The sequence below is a fragment of the Lontra canadensis genome, unplaced genomic scaffold (genome assembly GCF_010015895.1).
Source record: "Lontra canadensis isolate GAN:19392208 unplaced genomic scaffold, GSC_riverotter_1.0 scaffold32, whole genome shotgun sequence".
In the NCBI taxonomy this organism is placed as follows: domain Eukaryota; kingdom Metazoa; phylum Chordata; class Mammalia; order Carnivora; family Mustelidae; genus Lontra; species Lontra canadensis.
This window is the reverse complement of record NW_022631026.1, coordinates 12373942-12383137: the sequence shown is the minus strand read 5'-3', so window position 1 is coordinate 12383137 and position 9196 is coordinate 12373942. Positions and strand designations below refer to the sequence as shown.

General features: G+C 39.9%; 1 pseudogene; it reads left to right on the top strand.

Moving 5' to 3' along the window:
* The first annotated feature begins 1043 nt into the window (after positions 1-1043).
* Positions 1044-7564, top strand: LOC116873282 (annotated as a pseudogene).
* Positions 7565-9196: the final 1632 nt, after the last annotated feature.

Below are 9196 nucleotides of genomic sequence, written 5' to 3'. Positions count from 1 at the left end.
ATAATGGTGACCATCACTTGTGCTCCCTTGGGGTTTCTGACTGACAGTGCTCTCCCACGGCCATGATCTCCTCTCACTGTCTCTCCAGCCCTGGTAATTGCTGACTGTGCTGTGCTGATTGCTCAGTAGGATGAGATTGTTTCTGTATTGCTGGGGCCTTCTGGGTCTTCTAAAGACTGAGGCGGAATCTACCCATCTTCCATCTACCTGGGCTTTTGAGTTAATTCTTGTTCCCAAGTTAGAAGCTAAAGATAAAGAATGAATCAAAAATAGTTTCTACCCAGTAACTTGGCATAGGTGTATTGGTAAAGGGCTTCATACTTGGATACATACTTGGATAAGCCATGAAATGAGGTTTACCTGCCCAAAATGGGCATGACTGGCATTCTAGGCAGTGAATTGCCTCTGAAGGTGCAGAGCAGAATGGAAAAGCATAACACACTTGCTAGATGACATGGCCCATGGACCAAACATATTCAAGAATCACTGATTTAAATATATTCTGTTTTGAGGCTTGTTGACTGCTATGTGTAGGGGTCAGGGAGAGAGAGAAGATGGTGAGGAAGAGGACAGGATGTTGCTGAGTTGTAACTGTTTGGTATTGAACAGACAAGTGTGACACTGCACACTTTTGACACAAGGGCACACAGTTTACCTTCAAGATACCTGAGTTCTTGTCAGCTTCATGCCCTTGACCAAGTCATTAACCTCATCCTCATGTCATCATGGACCAGAGAAATTGGCAACATATTTCTATCATTGAGAATTCTTTCTCTATACTCCTAATTTAAAAAAAAAAATTAAAAAGTAATGGCTTTAGAACTTGATAATCCAAAGTTTGAACTCCAGCCTTTCCATTTGTTTGCTGGATGATCTTGAACAAATTTCTTAACTTCCCTCAACCTCAGTTTCTTATGTAACATGAGGAGATGGTTCCTCTCTTATATTGCTGTTGAAAGTATAGAGTATAATATATATAAATATCCAAGATGGTCCCTGATTGATAAGAGGCATTTGGTAAATGGATGTGGGGGTTTCTCTTCCATCGTTATTTTTGTTTTCATAACTTCTTCAGTATTACGCCACTTTTTTCTCACATTTTCTTTCTATACGAGGTTGTAAAATCTCTGAAGAATGGTGTTAGACTTTGGCTTCTCTAGGCAATTGGCTGGTATTGGTGCTTAGTAAATACTTGATAAATTGACTGATAGACAAATTATGTGGTCACTAAAAAAGTAGAGTTGAAAGAGTAAATTCCTGTCTACTTCTCTGATGTTAATTTTATCGAATGTGTTATGTGCTACATAGAGTTCACTAGAACATCACAAAATGGGAAAACAGATAAAGTTGGACCATCAAAGGGGTGGGCAATCTGCACATTTCAGAAAGTCCTTAATCCTGTATATGTTGCCAGAAAATGGAGATGGGTTACATGTACAAAGAGGGATAAATCATGAGGAAATCCTTGACTCAAGTTGTTTAGTTATCTCTTACTTAAAATTACTTGTTTTAACCAAGGTCATCTTCTCATGGGATTAATACCATCTGAATGGACAGCATACGGGAATGCTTTTTCACCAGAGATTACCGAAAGTTAGCGTGCATGGAAATCCCATGGAAGGGCTCAGATTGGGGGATTCTGACCCCAGAAATCCTAATTCAGAATTTCAATGTTGCTTCATGTCTGTTGCTATATTGAGGTCCTGCCCAGCTTTGGCCCTGTCCTGCCCATTCAAGGACCACTTCAGTCAATACTGTCATCTGATGATGTGGCCTTCTGAGCCAGCAGGCAGTTATCTATTGGTCCTGCAAGCAAAGCCATGGTTCGTTCGGGAATTTGCTAATTACCATTCCCCATTGACTGATTATCCACACCTACTGTGTATATACTTGGATGCATTGTAAATCAATTTAAATCCCAGGTCCACAACCACTTATCTGAGTGGCTGCACCTGAGATATTTGTATACCTCCCACCACTGCTGGCTGCACCAGTAAAGGCTGCCACCATTCACCATCACAGCTGAAGCATCCATTTTCCCCTGCAGCCACCACCTGCCAGGAGGCTTTGGAGGCTTTCCCGACTGTTCCCTGGAGGTGAATTAATCCCTTCCTGGGATACAGAATCCTTGATTCAGAGAGATTAGGCATTATGCTCCAGGTCACAGTGCTGGGAAGCTTTGGCTATGGCCAAAGCTGTGGCCCAAACCTAAACCCAACTGTTTCCTGAGTCCCTGCCACTTACTGTCAACTTAAGGAAAGGCCCATTATATCTTCCCGTTATTCGAACGAGGTCCCTATGAATTGCCATATTTCAAATCTGTTTGAGGGAGAAAAAGACCAGTTTTGCCTTTCTCAAGGTGAGAATTGAGAATGATTTTTCACATTTATTATTTAGACTCTCCGCGTTCTTTTAGTTCAGAGCTTGGAGAGGAGGGGAAGGGAATCGGGGTGGTGTCACATGGTGGGGCAGAACCATCCTCCGGCAAGAGCTTCCACTCCAGGCTCCAAATGCAGATGTTTGAATACATGAGATAAAATACAACATTATGAAGTCCTCCTTTCCCTGCTAGTTGTTAAAGCAAAGAACTACTCTTTGCCAGCCATATTCTGGAGACCTTAGAAATGGAACAGCTTCACCAGCAGTTTGCAGAGGAAGCTGGCTGGTCGCTAAGAACGGGACAGCTCAGCAGCAGGGCAACCACAGGAGAACCTTCTGCTGCATTGCAGACTCTGAGGAACTCGAGCGAGGGAAACAACAGCCGGGAGAGTGAGCCAAGGCTCTGCTGGTGATGGACTGAAATGCAGCTGCCTTTCCAGACACGCGGGGAGAGCGTGTGCACAGAAATGATGCAAAGAGAGCATTTGCATCTCTCGCATAAGAGGAGCAGAAAACAGCCCTCCTGCAAAAAAAAAAAAAAAAAAAAAAAGAAAGAAAGAAAGAAAAGAAGAGGTTTCAGATGAGAATGTCCTGACAGTTAAGAATAAAATGACAAAAATAAATTTTTGTGTTGAGAAAGCTTTGGGACCTGAGCACACACCAAGGGCTGCCCTTGGAGCAAAAGTGCTCACCTCTAGAAGCACTCAGAAGTGGATGCTGGTGGCAGGCACACCTGGGGTCCAGGCTCCTGAAAATACTCACCAGTGAGGTCAGTTCTCAGATTTCACTTTTTTTTTTTTTTTTTTTTTTAAATCTCCAGCCCCTACTGAAATGCAAATATGATACTTGTGAAGTTTCAAGGTTTGGAGAAAAGAAGATCCAAATCAGAAAAGGATCTTATTCCCTGAGCAGTCCTTGCCATCTCTTGGCCTCAGTTTACTCTTTCTAACATAAGGTATAGAGACTATCTCAGTGATTCTCACACTCTGTGCCTAGGAATGACCTGAGGTCTCATCAAATGCAGGTTCTGATTCCGGAGGTCAGGAGTGGGGCCTGAGACGGTACGTTTGTAACCAGTAAATCCGGGTTTTCTTGTCTGTTTACATCACCCTCTCCAGATGTTTTAGAAAAAGAAAATTCCCTTCCTCTAAGGACCTTGGCCACTCCTTCAGGTGGTGGGGAGACAGTTTGGAGGAAGGAAAAGAGAGAGGGCAAAGGGAACAGCCAGAGCTTCTCTTCCAGGAGGTAAATGTTCTGGATCCTTAAGCAGAGGGGAGGCAGAGGAAGTCATAAAAGTTGAATGTAAAGTGAGATATCTTAAGTTTAGTATGAGGCAAACAGGCGTGCGTCTTGGATGTTCTTGTTATTAGAGCTGTTCCATGATAACCCACAGAGCTTGTTTCAAGCAGCTAGTGTGATGCTACACAATCCTGCATTGGCACGCACGTACACATAGAGACAGTTACGCATGCAGATGTGCACCTGATATACACATAAGATGTGATGCCGTTGCAGACAACAAGCATGTCCTTTCCTTCATCTTTGTTTCAATCAGAGATGGCCTTTGTAATAGGGAAGATAGTTAAAATACTCAGTCCAAAGAACCGACTGAGACAAGAAAACTGGGAATATATTGTCTTCTGTGACCTTTTTTTGTTATTTCGAGATTCTTTGTTCTTCACTCCCTTTTCTTTGCCATGTCTGCTGTGATGCTAAGTCGTATTAGTGTTAACAGTCAATATCAGCCTTTGCTTATAGCTGGTTTTCCTGCATCTTCCTTGATGTTAGTGACGAGATGAGCAATTGTTGTCACAGGCCTGAACTGACTGATGAGGAAGGCAGCCTTACATGTCTGTAGAAACTGTAAAAAGCAGCCAGGCCAGGAATCGTAGATTTCTCTGTCATCTGACATCATAGTTCCTGACTCTGGTTTTCTTTACTGGCTGCCCTATGGAGACCGTGCATTAGATCTTTGATGATTACAGAGCAGGGCAAGAAAAGAAGAGTATTAGCTAAGACCTTGACCTTCTTCCAAGGTTATTTCCAGTTTTATATTCATTGATGTGTACAGCAGTCCTTTTGTAAAAAGTGCCCTCTGGGTAAATATCATATCTCCCCCCTTATTTAACAAGTTGTCCTCTTGGAAAACCCATAAATAGGAAAGATGAACAAAGGAAGAAGTAATTTTACTTAAATATAAAAACATTAAGAGTTAGGTAGCCAATAATAAAGGAGGTCCATGCTATAAACATTGAGGGGTCAAGGAGAGTACAGGTGTTCTCTGTACCCATCAGTACAAGGGCACATCAGTCTGGGATAAATTGTCAGGGACAGAATAGATGGAAACTCATTGAGCTGTGAGGATTTAAACAGAAATACAGAGCAGTAAGCATAGTGCCTGCTGTACTATGTAAAGCTTGCAAACCCTTAGCAGTCTTGGTTAAAGCACAGCAGGATTCCAGTTCCCAGAATGATCATCCTTCCTAAGTTTTCTTTGGGCTCTGGCTTTCTGGTAGCCTTACCCTTGTCACCCTTGGTTCTGATCTTTTATTCTCTTAGAGTTTTAGAGATACCTTGTCGTCTCAGGCTGATCTAGCATCCTGCTTCCTTCTGTAATTCAGTTCCCCATAGCTCTGCTTCCCTCCCTCTCCAGTCTAGGAAAATACATCACTAAAAGAAGAGAAAGTATAGGAATTTCTAGGTACCCCCAGACTCATCGTAACAAAGCCCCACGAGGAGCTGATCTACCCTTGGCTCTCTTCTCTGTGCTATGTATATTGCCCCGGAAACTAGGGCTGCCCGATGGCAGGGTCAACTGACTCTACTATATGTTGCTTGTGTAGAATTTCCTTTTCAGGAGATCACTTTAGGAAAGCCAGAGCCTCCATCGCCATTCCAGAGTGATATCCAACATGTTGCTATTCAAATACTGGAGCCTTCTTGATATCACTGCTCTGAAAATTTTTCAAAAAGAGCGTGGATAGGTATATAGACCTGGATCTTTACTGGGCAAATTGGAAGTACTTGCTAGTCCTCAAAGATTCCTACAACTTTCTACTTTTACCTTCCCCAAAGATCTTATTTTTATTTCAGATGGATTGATTCTATTTAGTGGAAGTCATTAAAGACAGCCTTATGTTTATTTTAGTGAGGGCTAATGATTGATCTAGAGATTGAAGACTGGTTTGGATTTGTGGTTGTTAAAGTGCAGGGTTTTCTATGTAAAAATTCAGAAATTAACTTTAGAGGCTAGTCACACGAAAATAGTTCCTCTTAGAAATGATTTTTTTAAACTTATATTTCTTAAAATCTCAGTTCCTCAGTTAATTTTAGTGAACCAGAATGGTCCAGGTAAGTGGTCACATTTTTGCTCCAAAGTTGCCCAATCCCTAGAGTGGCAGATTGTGCTATCTCAATCTCATTGTTGACACTTAGGGCAGGGCAGGAACAACTTCTGATCTATTCATCATTATATCTCCCACACCTTGAATTGTGTCTTCTTTTGGTAGCTGAGAAATAAAAGTATGCTAGCCAAATAAATGCTGATTGAATAAATATATCCTATTTTATATATCCTCTTGAAGTACTGATTTTAACAAATTTATTTAAATACAAGCCCCCCCCCCCACTTATTCTTAAAATTTAATTCTGTTGGGTCCTGTTTTCTCTCCTTAGTACTTTTGTGTTTCAGTAAGAAATGTTCTGGTTAATATGAGTATGGTGGAAAGAACATTAAACATGGACCCAGGAGAGCTGAGCTCCTGCCCTCTTCTGCTAACAAATAACCTTATATTAGGTAGAGTGCTTTCATCTCTAGGCCTCATACTGAAAGCTAACAATGGTAGAGAGTTGAGAAAACTTCCCAAATTCTTTCTGGGTAGTAGGTAGAATGTATTTACAACATTGTCTTCTTCTCATGACTCCTACAGATGTTTCTGTCCTGAACATGATAGCAACTCTGAGTAAAAACTGATTTGCACCGTGGGTGCCTCAGTGGCTCAATTGGTTGAACTTCCAGCTCTTGGTTTCCAGTCAGGTCATGATCTCAGGGTTGTGATATCAAACCCCATGTTGGGCTCTGCACTCAGTGTAGAGTTTGCTTGGGATTCTCTCTCTCCCTCTTCTTCTGCCCCTCCCCAGCTTTCCTTCTCTCTCTCCCTCTTTCTCCCTCTCTCTCTTTCTAGAACAACAACAACAACAAAACATTGCACCAGTTGCAAGAAGAAGAGGCAACCATCCCAACAACAAGATCACTATAGTGGGTGTTACACAGGTCGGCATAGCCTATGCCATCAACATTGTGGGAAAGCCTCTGGCAGATGAACTTGTGTGGTTAGATGTTTTGGAAGATAAACCCAGAGGAGAAATAATGGATCTGCAACATGGGAGCTTACTTCTTCAGACACCTAAAATTGCAGCAGATAAGGATTACTCTGTAATGCCAATTCTGAGATTGTGGTGGTAACCGCAAGAGTCGGCCTCCAGGTGGGGGAGAGCCCTCTCAATCTGGTGCAGCGGAATGTTAGTATCTTCAAATACATTATTACTCAGATAGTCAAGTACAGTCCCGATTGTATCATAATTGTGGTTTCCAACCCAGTGGATATTCTCACATATGTTACCTGGAAACTAAATGGATTACCCAAGCACCATGTGATGGGAAGTGAGTATAATCTAGATGCTGCTAGATTTTGCTATTTTATGGCTGAAAAACTTAGCATTCATCCCAGCAGCTGCCGTGGATGGATTTTGGGAGAATATGGCAACTCAAATGTGGCTGTGTGGAGTGGAGTGAAGGTGGCAGCTGTTTGTCTCCAGGAACTGAATCCAGAAATGGGAACAGACAATGACAGTGAAAATTGGAGGGGAAAACATAAGAGGTAGTCAAAAGTGCCTATGAAGTCATCAAGCTAAAAGGATATATCAGCTGGGCTGTTGGATTAAGTGTGGTTGATCTCATTTAATCCATGTTGAACGTCTATCCAACACTCATCCAGTGTGAACGATGGTATAGGGAATATATGGCATGGAGAAGTAAGTCTTTCTGAGCCTTCCATGTATACCCTGAACTCATGGTTAATTAATCATTGTGATCAGCCAGAAGCTGAAAGATGATAAGGACGCTCAGCTCAAGAAAAATGCACATACCTTTTAGGACATTCAGAAAGACCTAAAAGACCTGTGACTTCTGGCTTCTAGGTTGTAGAAATATAAAAACTATATATTTTATAAATATAAAAAATACAAAAAATAAAAATAGAACTGTGAGCCTTTAGTTTTCATCCACGTTCATGGATCACCATTTGCTTCCTCTTCCTAAATATGCAAATGTGGGCTCATGGACTCAATGGCCATGTTTGGTTGAATGCTTGCAATGTGAGCACTTGAACAAATAAAATTTACTATCATACTGTGTTTCTTAAAAAATAATAATACATTTACCTCAGTAAACTCTCTAAGTCTATGAAATAACTAAATTTTAAAAATGTGAAGAAAAAGTGTGTTTCTTAACTAAATTGTAATCACAACTTCAGTTATTTTGGATGTTCTGGTAGAGAGAGGAAAATATTGAAGGGAAGTATTAATATTCATTTATTTACCCTCTGCTCATTACACACCATGTGATCTGGCATACGTCATTTCCTTATTTTGGGCTTCAGTTTCTTCGTCTGCAAATTAAAAGACTAAACTAAGTCAATTCTCAACTCTTTTTTCCAGCTGTGCTGTTCTGTTTCTTGATTCTTTCAAAGCTACCGTGACTCGCCAATGGTATTCTTGTTTTCATCCAATTATTCATTCATTCAGCAAGCCTGAATGAATGCCAGTTATGTACAAGGATGATGCTAAGTTCCAGGAAGTAGTTATGAACAAATGACGTGCATCCCACCCACAAAGGTTATCATTTCCTTATTTTCCCTTTTGTGAATTTACCCTGAGAACATCTAATACCCATTAAGAGATGTACAGTAGAATATAAATAAGAAGAACAAAAGACACATCTCATGTATCAGAGAAGTATTCTGAATAAGAGGGCACAATCCAGCAGATGAGAAGTAGTGGTTAGCACAGAGCTCAATTTTTAAGTCAGGTTTTTAAATTGCTTTTTTTTTTCTTCTTTCATTTTAGAGCTTTTTGTTTTGTTTTGTTTTGCTTTGGTATTTTTTTGGCTTTTTTGGTGGTATTTTTGATATATCCTTCTTTTAAAATTTTTACTTTTTAAATCATTAATAATTTATACTGGTAAATGGTGTTGCATGAAACTAAAGGAATTTAAGTCCCAATTGGTACTCAGTTATAACAATTTGATAAATCTTTCTGTTTCTCACTGATTTTTGGTATTGCCTTAATTCCATGGAAGATTTTAGTGTAAGAATGATCTACTGATGGAATATTTATCCTTCTACAAGATCTACAGATTAATTTGATAATATAATCATTTAAAATTTATGCTGTATTTTAATATATTTTAAGATGAGTTTTTAAAATTCTTTCAACATATATAATTTTAGGTGACTTATGTAGCTACTAACTAGTAAGAAAAATACTCTTGGCATTTTGTTGGACTTGGTATATTTTAAATATGGAGACTTGATAACTTCATGATATTTAATTTTCTCTTAGGAATAAGATACATTTGGTCATTCATTCACATTCTTCTATAACTTCCAATTGTAATTTGTACTTTTCCTTACTGAAGTCATGCTTTATTCTCATTAGGTTTATTCATGAATATTCTCTTTTTCTACTGCAAAGAGGTAGCAGAAAGCAAAAATATGCTTTAAACAGCTTGTCAGGAAACAGTTTCATAAATATTTCA